This window comes from Scylla paramamosain, unplaced genomic scaffold (assembly GCF_035594125.1).
Source record: "Scylla paramamosain isolate STU-SP2022 unplaced genomic scaffold, ASM3559412v1 Contig95, whole genome shotgun sequence".
Taxonomy (NCBI): domain Eukaryota; kingdom Metazoa; phylum Arthropoda; class Malacostraca; order Decapoda; family Portunidae; genus Scylla; species Scylla paramamosain.
In genome coordinates, this window is record NW_026973760.1 from 247,501 (window position 1) to 257,500 (window position 10,000).

At 38.4% G+C, this 10,000-nt stretch overlaps 2 long non-coding RNA genes across 4 annotated transcripts in view; both read right to left on the bottom strand.

Annotated features, from left to right (window-relative positions):
- The window catches only part of LOC135098963 (uncharacterized), an 8,985-nt gene extending 6,825 nt beyond the window's left edge, over window positions 1-2,160 (bottom strand). Inside the window, exons 1-3 of the long non-coding RNA XR_010267545.1 lie at window positions 2,041-2,160; window positions 827-960; window positions 259-281 (exon numbers count right to left, since the gene is read on the bottom strand). This is a non-coding gene — a long non-coding RNA (uncharacterized LOC135098963). The remainder of the gene's footprint in view (window positions 1-258; window positions 282-826; window positions 961-2,040) is intronic.
- A 2,472-nt stretch (window positions 2,161-4,632) lies between these two features.
- The window catches only part of LOC135098958 (uncharacterized), a 5,741-nt gene continuing 373 nt past the window's right edge, over window positions 4,633-10,000 (bottom strand). Inside the window, exons 2-6 of one of the 3 annotated variants that reach the window (XR_010267533.1) lie at window positions 9,296-9,391; window positions 8,126-8,214; window positions 6,148-7,542; window positions 5,709-5,740; window positions 4,633-5,446 (exon numbers count right to left, since the gene is read on the bottom strand). This is a non-coding gene — a long non-coding RNA (uncharacterized LOC135098958). The remainder of the gene's footprint in view (window positions 5,447-5,708; window positions 5,741-6,147; window positions 7,543-8,125; window positions 8,215-9,295; window positions 9,392-10,000) is intronic. The other 2 variants (XR_010267534.1, XR_010267532.1) reach the window with 2 other exon arrangements.

A 10,000-nucleotide genomic window follows, 5' to 3' on the forward strand; every position in this document is an offset into this window, starting at 1 on the left:
AGCCAATGAGGCAACTTTCTCGTGTCTCGGCAGGAGGTCTGATCGCGTGTGTGCAGGCAGACAGGTAGAGAGGTAGACATAATAATGAACTGTTTTTAAAATGAATGAATCCAGTGTGACTGGTCTACCAAAGGAGTGGAAGAAGATTGTAGAGATAAGGAAAGAAATTAACACATAAGTGAGAAGATATAAATTTTGAACACTTATAATTATGTCTACCTTCTTTTCTCTGTCACCAAAACATGAACAGGTACTTACCACCTCTAATGGACACCACTTCACTGAAAAAAACAAAAAGATAAGATACTCATTTACTCAGCAACTAAAAAAAATAAATAAAATAGATTTGACAATATTACGGGTCATTGGTATTCGTGAAAACTTTGGGTCCTGGGCTACCTTGTATGAATTCTTAGTTCTGCATGAAATGTCAGCATTGTCTCCTCTGGCAACTCATAGTGAGACAGTGACTGAGTGAAAGAGATTGGTGAATATATAAATTGAAAAAACTGAATAGGTTAATATCAGGGACGTTTCCGAGACGTCTCCGCCAGTTTTCCTCACCCCCCCAGCTGCTCTGTACAAGGGCCTTATCCGTCCATGTATGGAGTATGCTTCACAAGTCTGGGGGGGTTCCACTCATACTGCTCTTCTAGACAGGGTGGAATCAAAAGCTTTTCATCTCATCAACTCCTCTCCTCTAACTGAGTGTCTTCAGCCTCTCTCTCACCACCGCAATGTTGCATATTTAGCTGTCTTCTACCGCTATTTTCATGTTAACTGCTCTTCTGATCTTGCTAACTGCATGCCCTGTTGTAGTACTCACCTGTTGTAGTAGTAGTAGTATTTAGCAGTGGTGACTGTTGTGATGGTTGTACTAATACTATTTTAGGCTCATGGCTGCTAATTCTTCACAGTTCAATTACTTGCAAGGGTTCATGCGTGTGAGTGAGAGGTTATCTGAAAAGAAAAAGATTAATTTATATATGGTTTTTAAATCACACACACACACACACACACACACACACACACACACACACAGAGAAACCAGTGAAAATCCAGAAAAACCTAGACCAAAACACAATTACATAATTACATATCAACAAAACAACAATAATAACCAATAGTAATAATAATGGAAATAAAATAATAATAATAATAATAGTAGTAATAGTAATAATAATAATAATAATAATAATAATAATAATAATAATAATAATATAATAATAAATGTAGCAGTAGTAGTAGTAGTAGTAGTAGTAAGTAGTAGAGAGAGAAAGAGAGAGACATTTACATATTGGTTACTGTCCTCATGAAAACACATTAAATTTCTCTCTCTCTCTCTCTCTCTCTCTCTTAGACAACAATGTTTATTTGTAAATCTTTTGGTCCATCTTATCTGGCAAAATTTCATTAATCTGTCACTATATCTAGCCAAACACGGTTCTAATCTAACGTTCGTAAGCTCCGTGACGATATATGGACGTATCCAAGCCACACAGTAAATGATATAACGAAATATTGATGAAAAATAAAAAAATCCTATTATTTCATATAACTCAATATTTCACGGTCTTAATTAAACCAAACCTCCCTGAGTATAGTGCACACACACTCCTGGATAACATTTATATACGCTTAAACCTCCACAGGCGGAATTTTAAAGGCAGAATTCTTAGTTATCATATCGTAATGTACCTCACGTCACCTCACCAGGCAGGGTTTTTATGGCACCAGCTGTTACACTATATCTCAATATTTCACGGTTCTAACTCGTCCTTACCTGGTCAAATATAACATTTATAGCACCAAGGGACAAAATATCAGTGAAGTAACACCGCAAGTGATCTACAAACATCACAAATTAAGTGTTAATAAGAGCACCACGGACAAACAGCGGACATGAACCAGCTGACATAACCCTTCCTCTGAACATCGATCATATTTCCAGTCTCCGCTTATTTATATGACACCCACTTCGTTACATGGCTTTTAAGGTCTTGGCAAGGTTACCTGTTGATCATATATCTTATAAATTACCTGGTTATGGTCGTGAAGGCTGAAGTAATGTGAACACTTCTGCGACTCTCCACCGTCTGTCCACAAAATGGCGGAGATAGGGGGAGGAGCTTTATGAGCATTCGTTGTATTGAGAAAATTCTAATATTTCTTTTGTTTCCGAGTCTAAGTTAGATTTTATGATTTCTAAAAATGTTGAATTGTTTTTAAAGAGGTTTTTTTTTGAGAGGCCCTTACAATACCATATATTTAGGTTTTTTTCTAATTTATATAAGGTCAAGTCATGTATAAATAACAAGTGAAAATTATCGATTGCCTCCATTTCCATATATTGTTAAAATACCTTAATTAACATAATAACACAAAAAACTTGTAATAACCCATACTAAAAAGTCGATTCTGATTTAGAGCCGAAAAGTAAACAAATTAAAAAATGCCAACTGAGAAATTTGACACTATATATTTCTAAAAGCTTAAAAAAGAATGATCTAATACAAATAAAAACGATAAAATATTAAATATATATATATATATATATATATATATATAAAAAAAAAACATATATTGCAAGTTGTAGCCGAAGACGAAATTGAGGCAACGAATGTAATTTTGTAAACAAACTGACTTTATATGCTCAAATACGTCAAAATGATTATTTATGCCCTATGCTGGTAGATCCTGCGTCTTACTGAGCTATTAAGCCCACATGTACCCTGAAATACTGCAAAGTAGGCCTGAAACAAGAGGCTACATTCTGATTATATTTGGATAAGCTTACTGTAGTGGAAAGCCTGTTATCAAGCTGTTCGTCTCATCAGTCCCCTCTCCTCTAACTGAGTGTCTTCAGCCTCTCCCTCACCACCGCAGTGTTGCATATCTATCTGTCTTCTACCGCTATTTTCATTCTAACTGTTCTTCTGATCTTGCTAACTGCATGCCTCACCTTCTATGATCTCCCTGCACAACTTTCTTTCACCACTATTCTGTCCACCTCTCTAATGCAAAAGTTAACCAGTCTTCTCATTCTCTCACTCCTATTCTGTCTACCTCTCTAATGCAAAAGTTAACCAGTCTTCTCATTCTCTCACTCCTATTCTGTCTACCTCTCTAACGCAAGAGTTAACCAGTATTCTCAGTCTTTCACCACTATTCTGTCTACCTCTAATGCAAGAGTTAACCAGTATTCTCATTCTCTCACTCCTATTCTGTCCACCTCTCTAACGCAAGATTTAACCAGTATTCTCAATCATTCATCCCTTTCTCTGGTAAACTCTGGAACTCCCTGCCTGCTTCCTGTATTTCCACCTTCCTATGACTTCAATTCCTTCAAGAGGGAGGTTTCAACACACTTATTTATCAATTTTTGGCTACTGCTTTGACCCTTTTATGGGACTGCCATTTCAGTGGGCTTTTTTTTCATTAGATTTTTGTTTCCCTTGGCCAGTGTCACTCCTACATAAAAAAATATATATATATATACAGCAATATCTGTTTACTCCTTCCTGTGACACTCTCTCACTGTAGGAGGTTTCAAAAGAGTATAATGTTAATAACTATAGATTTATTCACCAAAAACTGGTATACAAAAGTCTTGTTTACAATAAATAAACAGAAATATTAATAGAATTGTGCTTTTTTTGTTAATTCATGGGAAATATTAAGCAAACATCTATAATTCACAGTATACTAACAAACAAACAAAACACACACACACACACACAATGACAATTACAATAAATTCCAAGCCTATCACATGTACAGGGTCACAGCTGGCCAGACGACCTCATGTCACCTCATATCACTTACATAATGAAATAGAAAGCCACTCCCCCTCTGTCTCACCAGCCAGGCTTATCTGTCCTGGGAGAAAAGTGTCAGTATGCATGTCGATATAACAAATGTTGAAATATTACACAAATTATTATATATTACCCACCCTGACCCCCCTAGTCTACTCATCATTCATACAGCTTCCTCACCCACCCCCCCCTCTCTCTAGTATGGCTATAGGTACCCCCCCTTCTGCTACCGGCACCTGATAAATATTCCTATTTTTATTTATTTATTTACCCTCAAATTTTTATTATTTTTTTTTATTATTACAGCTTTCCTCACCCCCCCCCCTCTCTCTAGTATGCTATAGGTACCCCCCCTTTCTGCCATCAACCCCCCCCCTGAAGGTACCTGCCCCTATTCCTATAATTTATTTATTTATTTATTTATTTACCCTCTTTTTTTATTATTACTAATATCAAATTTTATTATTACTAATATCTATGCTCTTATTTATTTATTTAACTAATTAACCTAACCTAAAAAAAAAACTGCACACACACATATGCACGCACACACACACACGTACACACACACACACACACACACACTCACACACACACACACACACTCACTCACTCACTCACTAGCCAGTATCTTACCAAAATACTGGCTAGACATACATACATACAATCCCCAGATCTCTTACCAAAGATCTGGGGATAAAAAAAAAAAAAAATATCTATATAACACTATATATATATATATACCCCCCTTGCCCCCCCCCCACCAAAAAAAAAAAAAAAAAAAAATATCATTCATACGTCCCACCACCACTACCACCACTACAAAAATAACATACTAATACTCAACATGCCATACAAACTCAGATTATAAAGAAATAAACTTTCAATATAATCTGAGTTAAACATTCATACACACCTGTCATCCTAATCCTATTAATAACCCTTTCTATGCCTCACTTAACCCTTTGATATATACTCCTGTCATCCTATTAATAACCCTATCTCTCTCTCTCTCTCTCTATGCCTCACTTAACCCTTTGATATATACTCCTGTCATCCTAATACTATTAACCCTTTCTCTCTCTCTCTCTATGCCTCACTTAACCCTTTGATATATACTAACTTAAAACCATCTTCTATATTAATCTGTGTCAAATATTATATCATTCTGACCTGCCACCTAGATACTTACTTAAAACCCTAAAAAAAATATAAGCTAATCCTATTAATATCTGTCTTCCCTCTCTCTCTCTCTCTCTATGCCTCACTTAACCCTTAACTAACTTAAACCATCTTCTATATTAATAACTAACTTAAACTATCTTCTATATTAATCTGTCAAATATCCTAACACTATGGCCTGCCACCTATATATTTATACCAAAAAAAAATTCACACACACACAACCAAAAAAAAGACATACACACAGATGCACGCACACAGACGCACGTGCACAGACGCACACACAGACGCACACACAGACGCACGCACAGACGCACACCGCAGATAGCTATCCCCAGACCCCCTCCCCCCACAAAAATATATATATATATACAAAACACAAAAAAACAATACTCCCCTTGTTTGGGTGAAGATCTGCAACACTGCAACACTGCAACACTGCAACACTGTGATGGAAAAACTTGTAATTACTAAGTTAGCTTCTGAGAGGAAAAAAAAAAGGTTATTTTGAGTGGATTTAGAGATGGACACATTCATAGGAAAAGTGGAACATCTGTGGTTCTAGGGATAATTTGTGGAGAGGAGGGATACCATTAAATTAAGATGGAAATTTGTGTCATCTCAAAGTGTTGTCATTGTACAAGTAATCACTAATATATATATAACAAATATATCCACCAGTTTATAGTAACAGAACACAAGACTTACCGTGAGCCCCGTCTGACTTCAAGGTGAGCTAGCTGTTAGGGAGAGAGGGAGAGAGGGAGAAGAGGGAGAAACATTAGTTCACAAACCTCCCTCCTTCATCTGGGTATTAAATTACATTAGGAATAAATTATTTCACTCACTCCTACAAACTCAAGGAATGAATGAATGATTTTTTACAAGAGTACTCTCCCTTAACACACAAATTAATGAATCAATCAATGAATGGCCAAAAAATAACAAATTTAATACACTTTTTCAAATTAACTTCTGACCTAAATTATTACTTAACTGAATCTTGGAGTGAGTGAATTTTCTCTCTGATCAGAATGTTGACTTGACCAAACATTTCAATACTCAAACACACACACACACACACACACTAAAAAATAAATAAATTCTGAAAAAACAAATTAACGTAACAGGTCAGAAAGACACTTACCACACCCGCAGTTGTGACTCAACCCACGCTTGAGAGTCCTGGGGCTTCTCCCACCAACAGCTTGACGAGAAGGAAGGAATGGGTTAGGTTAGGTTAGGTTAGTAAGGAAGACAGGCCCCCAATATAAGTAACCTAACTGAATCTAACCTAATATATCAGAATAAGGTAGGATATAAGAGGTTGGTTGGAGTGACTCGCAGATGTACGCACCTCTGAAAAAGACGAGAGAAAGTCCTCATTAGTTCGGCTCAAAATTTGTACTTTATTCATGTTTTTTTGCTTATTTTCATTTTATCAAGCAGTATATGTCAAGGTTCTGGCTGTCACAGTACATCACGTCTGGCCAGCCCATACATGTGGAATACAATCAATAATATACACAAGATTGCTTTATAACACACAAACACACACAAACAGTAACTATATTGATGATTAATTTGCAAGCAGGCAGGCAGATACTTCACAATAAACATTAATTCATATACACGCACGCACACACACACACACACACACACACACACACAGTATCCACAAGTATAACTGACTACATTGATCATTTTAACTGGTAGGCAGACAGACAGACAGACAGACAGACAGACAGACAGACAGACAGACAGACAGAAGGAGGAGGAAGAGGAGGAGAACAAATGCTGATAATTATTCCTGATTACACAAGGATGACATAGGAAGGATGACTAGACACTGTTGTACCTCAGAGAAGGGTGACTAAGAGGGGGTCTGGTGGAGACCTTCAAGTGGTACAGGGGACACAACAAGGGTGACTAAGAGGGGGTCTGGTGGAGGTCTTCAAGTGGTACAGGGGACACAACAAGGGTGACTAAGAGGGGGTCTGGTGGAGGTCTTCAAGTGGTACAGGGGACACAACAAGGGTGACTAAGAGGGGGTCTGGTGGAGGTCTTCAAGTGGTACAGGGGACACAACAAGGGTGACTAAGAGGGGGTCTGGTGGAGGTCTTCAGTTGGTACAGGGGACATGACGAGTAACAAAATCTCTCTCTCTCTCTCTCTCTCTCTCTCTCTCTCTCTCTCTCTCTCTCTCTCTCTCTCTCTCTCTCTCTCTCTCTCTCTCTCTCTCTCTCTCTCTCTCTCTCTCTCTCTCTCTCTCTCTCTCTCACACACACACACACACACACACAACATTAAGGCAATATTAGACACAAGGTTCGGATAACAAGCACAGAGAGGCACAGCTTGCGGCAAATTCTTCCATGACAGTGTTGCCGCTGAACTGACAGGCCGAGTGGGGTTAGGTGGGTGACCTGTCTGGTGACCCATACAACTCAACACATGACTCTTGACCTCTTGACCTTCAGTATGCCAGCACTTATCCCACACCTGTCTGTCTGTCTGTGTTGCATCATCGCACTTCTTAAATCTGAAAGAAATATTTACTGTTAGTCATCTGCAATGTATTTTTTTTTACAGTTTTTTTTCAGAATATTAAGTTTCTGAGTGTGTGTGTGTGTGTGTGTGTGTGTGTGTGTGTGTGTTTTGAGGCATTTTCTTGGTGTTTTAATTGTCTTAGATAAATATAACCAGTTTTTTTTTATCAATTATCTTTTCCAATTGTTACTCATCAATCTCTCTCTCCCCCTCTCTCCCTCTGTCTCTCTCTCTCCCTCTGTCTCTCTCTCCCTCTCTCTCTCTCTCTCCTCTCTCTCTCTCTCTCTCTCTCTCTCTCTCTCTCTCTCTCTCTCTCTCTCTCTCTCTCTCTCTCCCTCTCTCTCTCTCTCTCTCTCTCTCTCTCTCTCTCTCTCTCTCTCTCTCTCTCTCTCTCTCTCTCTCTCTCCCTGTCTCTCCCTGTCTCTCCCTCTGTCTCTGTCTGAATGCATTATTAATTCCTAAGCTGAGGTAAAGACTACTTCTGGTGCCATTTGTCTCACCTCACCTCACCTCAAATACTTGTCTCATCTTCTTTCATAAATAAAGCAATAGAAAAACAAAAAAAATAAACAAACCGGCCTCCGTTTATCACCTATACATCTTCATCTGTGGGTCACGGCAGATTTTGGAAGGTCTTGGAAGGTCTCGGAAGGTCTCGGTTCACCTGAAAAAGTCCACTAAATTACCTTTTTTTCCCTTCTGAAAGAGTTCAAGTCACAGGAAGGTGGAAATAGAGGCAGGCAGGGAATGTTTACCAAAGAAAGGGATGAATGACTGAGAATACTGGTTAACTCTTGCATCAGGGAGGTGGACAGAATAGTGGTGAATGACTGAGAATACTGGTTAACTCTTGTATCAGGGAGGTGGACAGAATAGTGGTGATTGACTGAGAATACTGGTTAACTCTTGTATCAGGGAGGTGGACAGAATAGTGGTGATTGACTGAGGTGGACAGAATAGTGGTGATTGACTGAAAATACTGGTTAACTCTTGTATCAGGGAGGTGGACAGAATAGTGGTGAAAGACTGAGAATACTGGTTAACTCTTGTATCAGGGAGCTGGACAGAATAGTGGTGAAAGACTGAGAATACTGGTTAACTCTTGTATCAGGGAGGTGGACAGAATAGTGGTAAAAGACTGAGAATACTGGTTAACTCTTGTATCAGGGAGGTGGACAGAATAGTGGTGAAAGACTGAGAATACTGGTTAACTCTGGCATCTGGGAGGTGGACAATAGTGGTGAAAGACTGAGAATACTGGTTAACTCTGGCATCAGGGAGGTGGACAGAATAGTGGTGAAAGACTGAGAATACTGGTTAACTCTTGTATCTGGGAGGTGGACAGAATAGTGGTGAAAGACTGAGAATACTGGTTAACTCTTGTATCAGGGAGGTGGACAGAATAGTGGTGAAAGACTGAGAATACTGGTTAACTCTTGTATCAGGGAGGTGGACAGAATAGTGGTGAAAGACTGAGAATACTGGTTAACTCTTGTATCAGGGAGGTGGACAGAATAGTGGTGAAAGACTGAGAATACTGGTTAACTCTTGTATCAGGGAGGTGGACAGAATAGTGGTGAAAGACTGAGAATACTGGTTAACTCTTGTATCAGGGAGGTGGACAGAATAGTGGTGAAAGACTGAGAATACTGGTTAACTCTTGCATTACATTATGTTGAGTCAATATCATTAATTAAACATAGTAGTTAGTTTGTTTGCTGATAATTTAAACCACTATATCATACCATGTGTGTCAGAGCAAGTCAAGGCAGGTCAAAAGCAGTTCACAGGCAGGTCAGGGCAGGTCACAGGCAGGTCAGGGCAGGTCACAGTCACCACACCTGTAAATACTGTTCACTTAATTAAACAGGAACATCTTAATAGCCTGACTTAATTGCAATCTGAATAAATAATAGGTGTATTTTCCTGCATCACCTCAACTTTAATCTTAAATAAATTAATTAATTAATAAAAGTTAATAAACAAATCTTTTCCTTCATTGCTTTCTCTTAATTCTTGAAAATAAATGAGAGAGAGAGAGAAAGAGAACCAAACATATTTCTCTCTCTCTCTCTCTCTCTCTCTCTCTCTCTCTCTCTCTCTCTCTCTCTCTGTGGCACTTGGAAGGAAAGAGAGAGAGAGAGAGAGAGAGAGAAACCAAACATATTTCTCTCTCTCTCTCTCTCTCAGGACCGGTTCAATTATATCACTAACAAGTAATTATCACCAAACTATCGATAATAATTACAACAGCCTTAACAACCTATTCCCTTTACAACCACTAGCTATGACCAATCACTGTTACCTAACTACACTTCTTAAACACTTTGAAAACAACACACGGTAACTTCAAAATGCGAAAAAAACATACGGTAACTTTAAAATGACTAACTATTAACGATTAAAACGAGGTAACTTAATGACTGTTAATTCACTACGCACACACACAC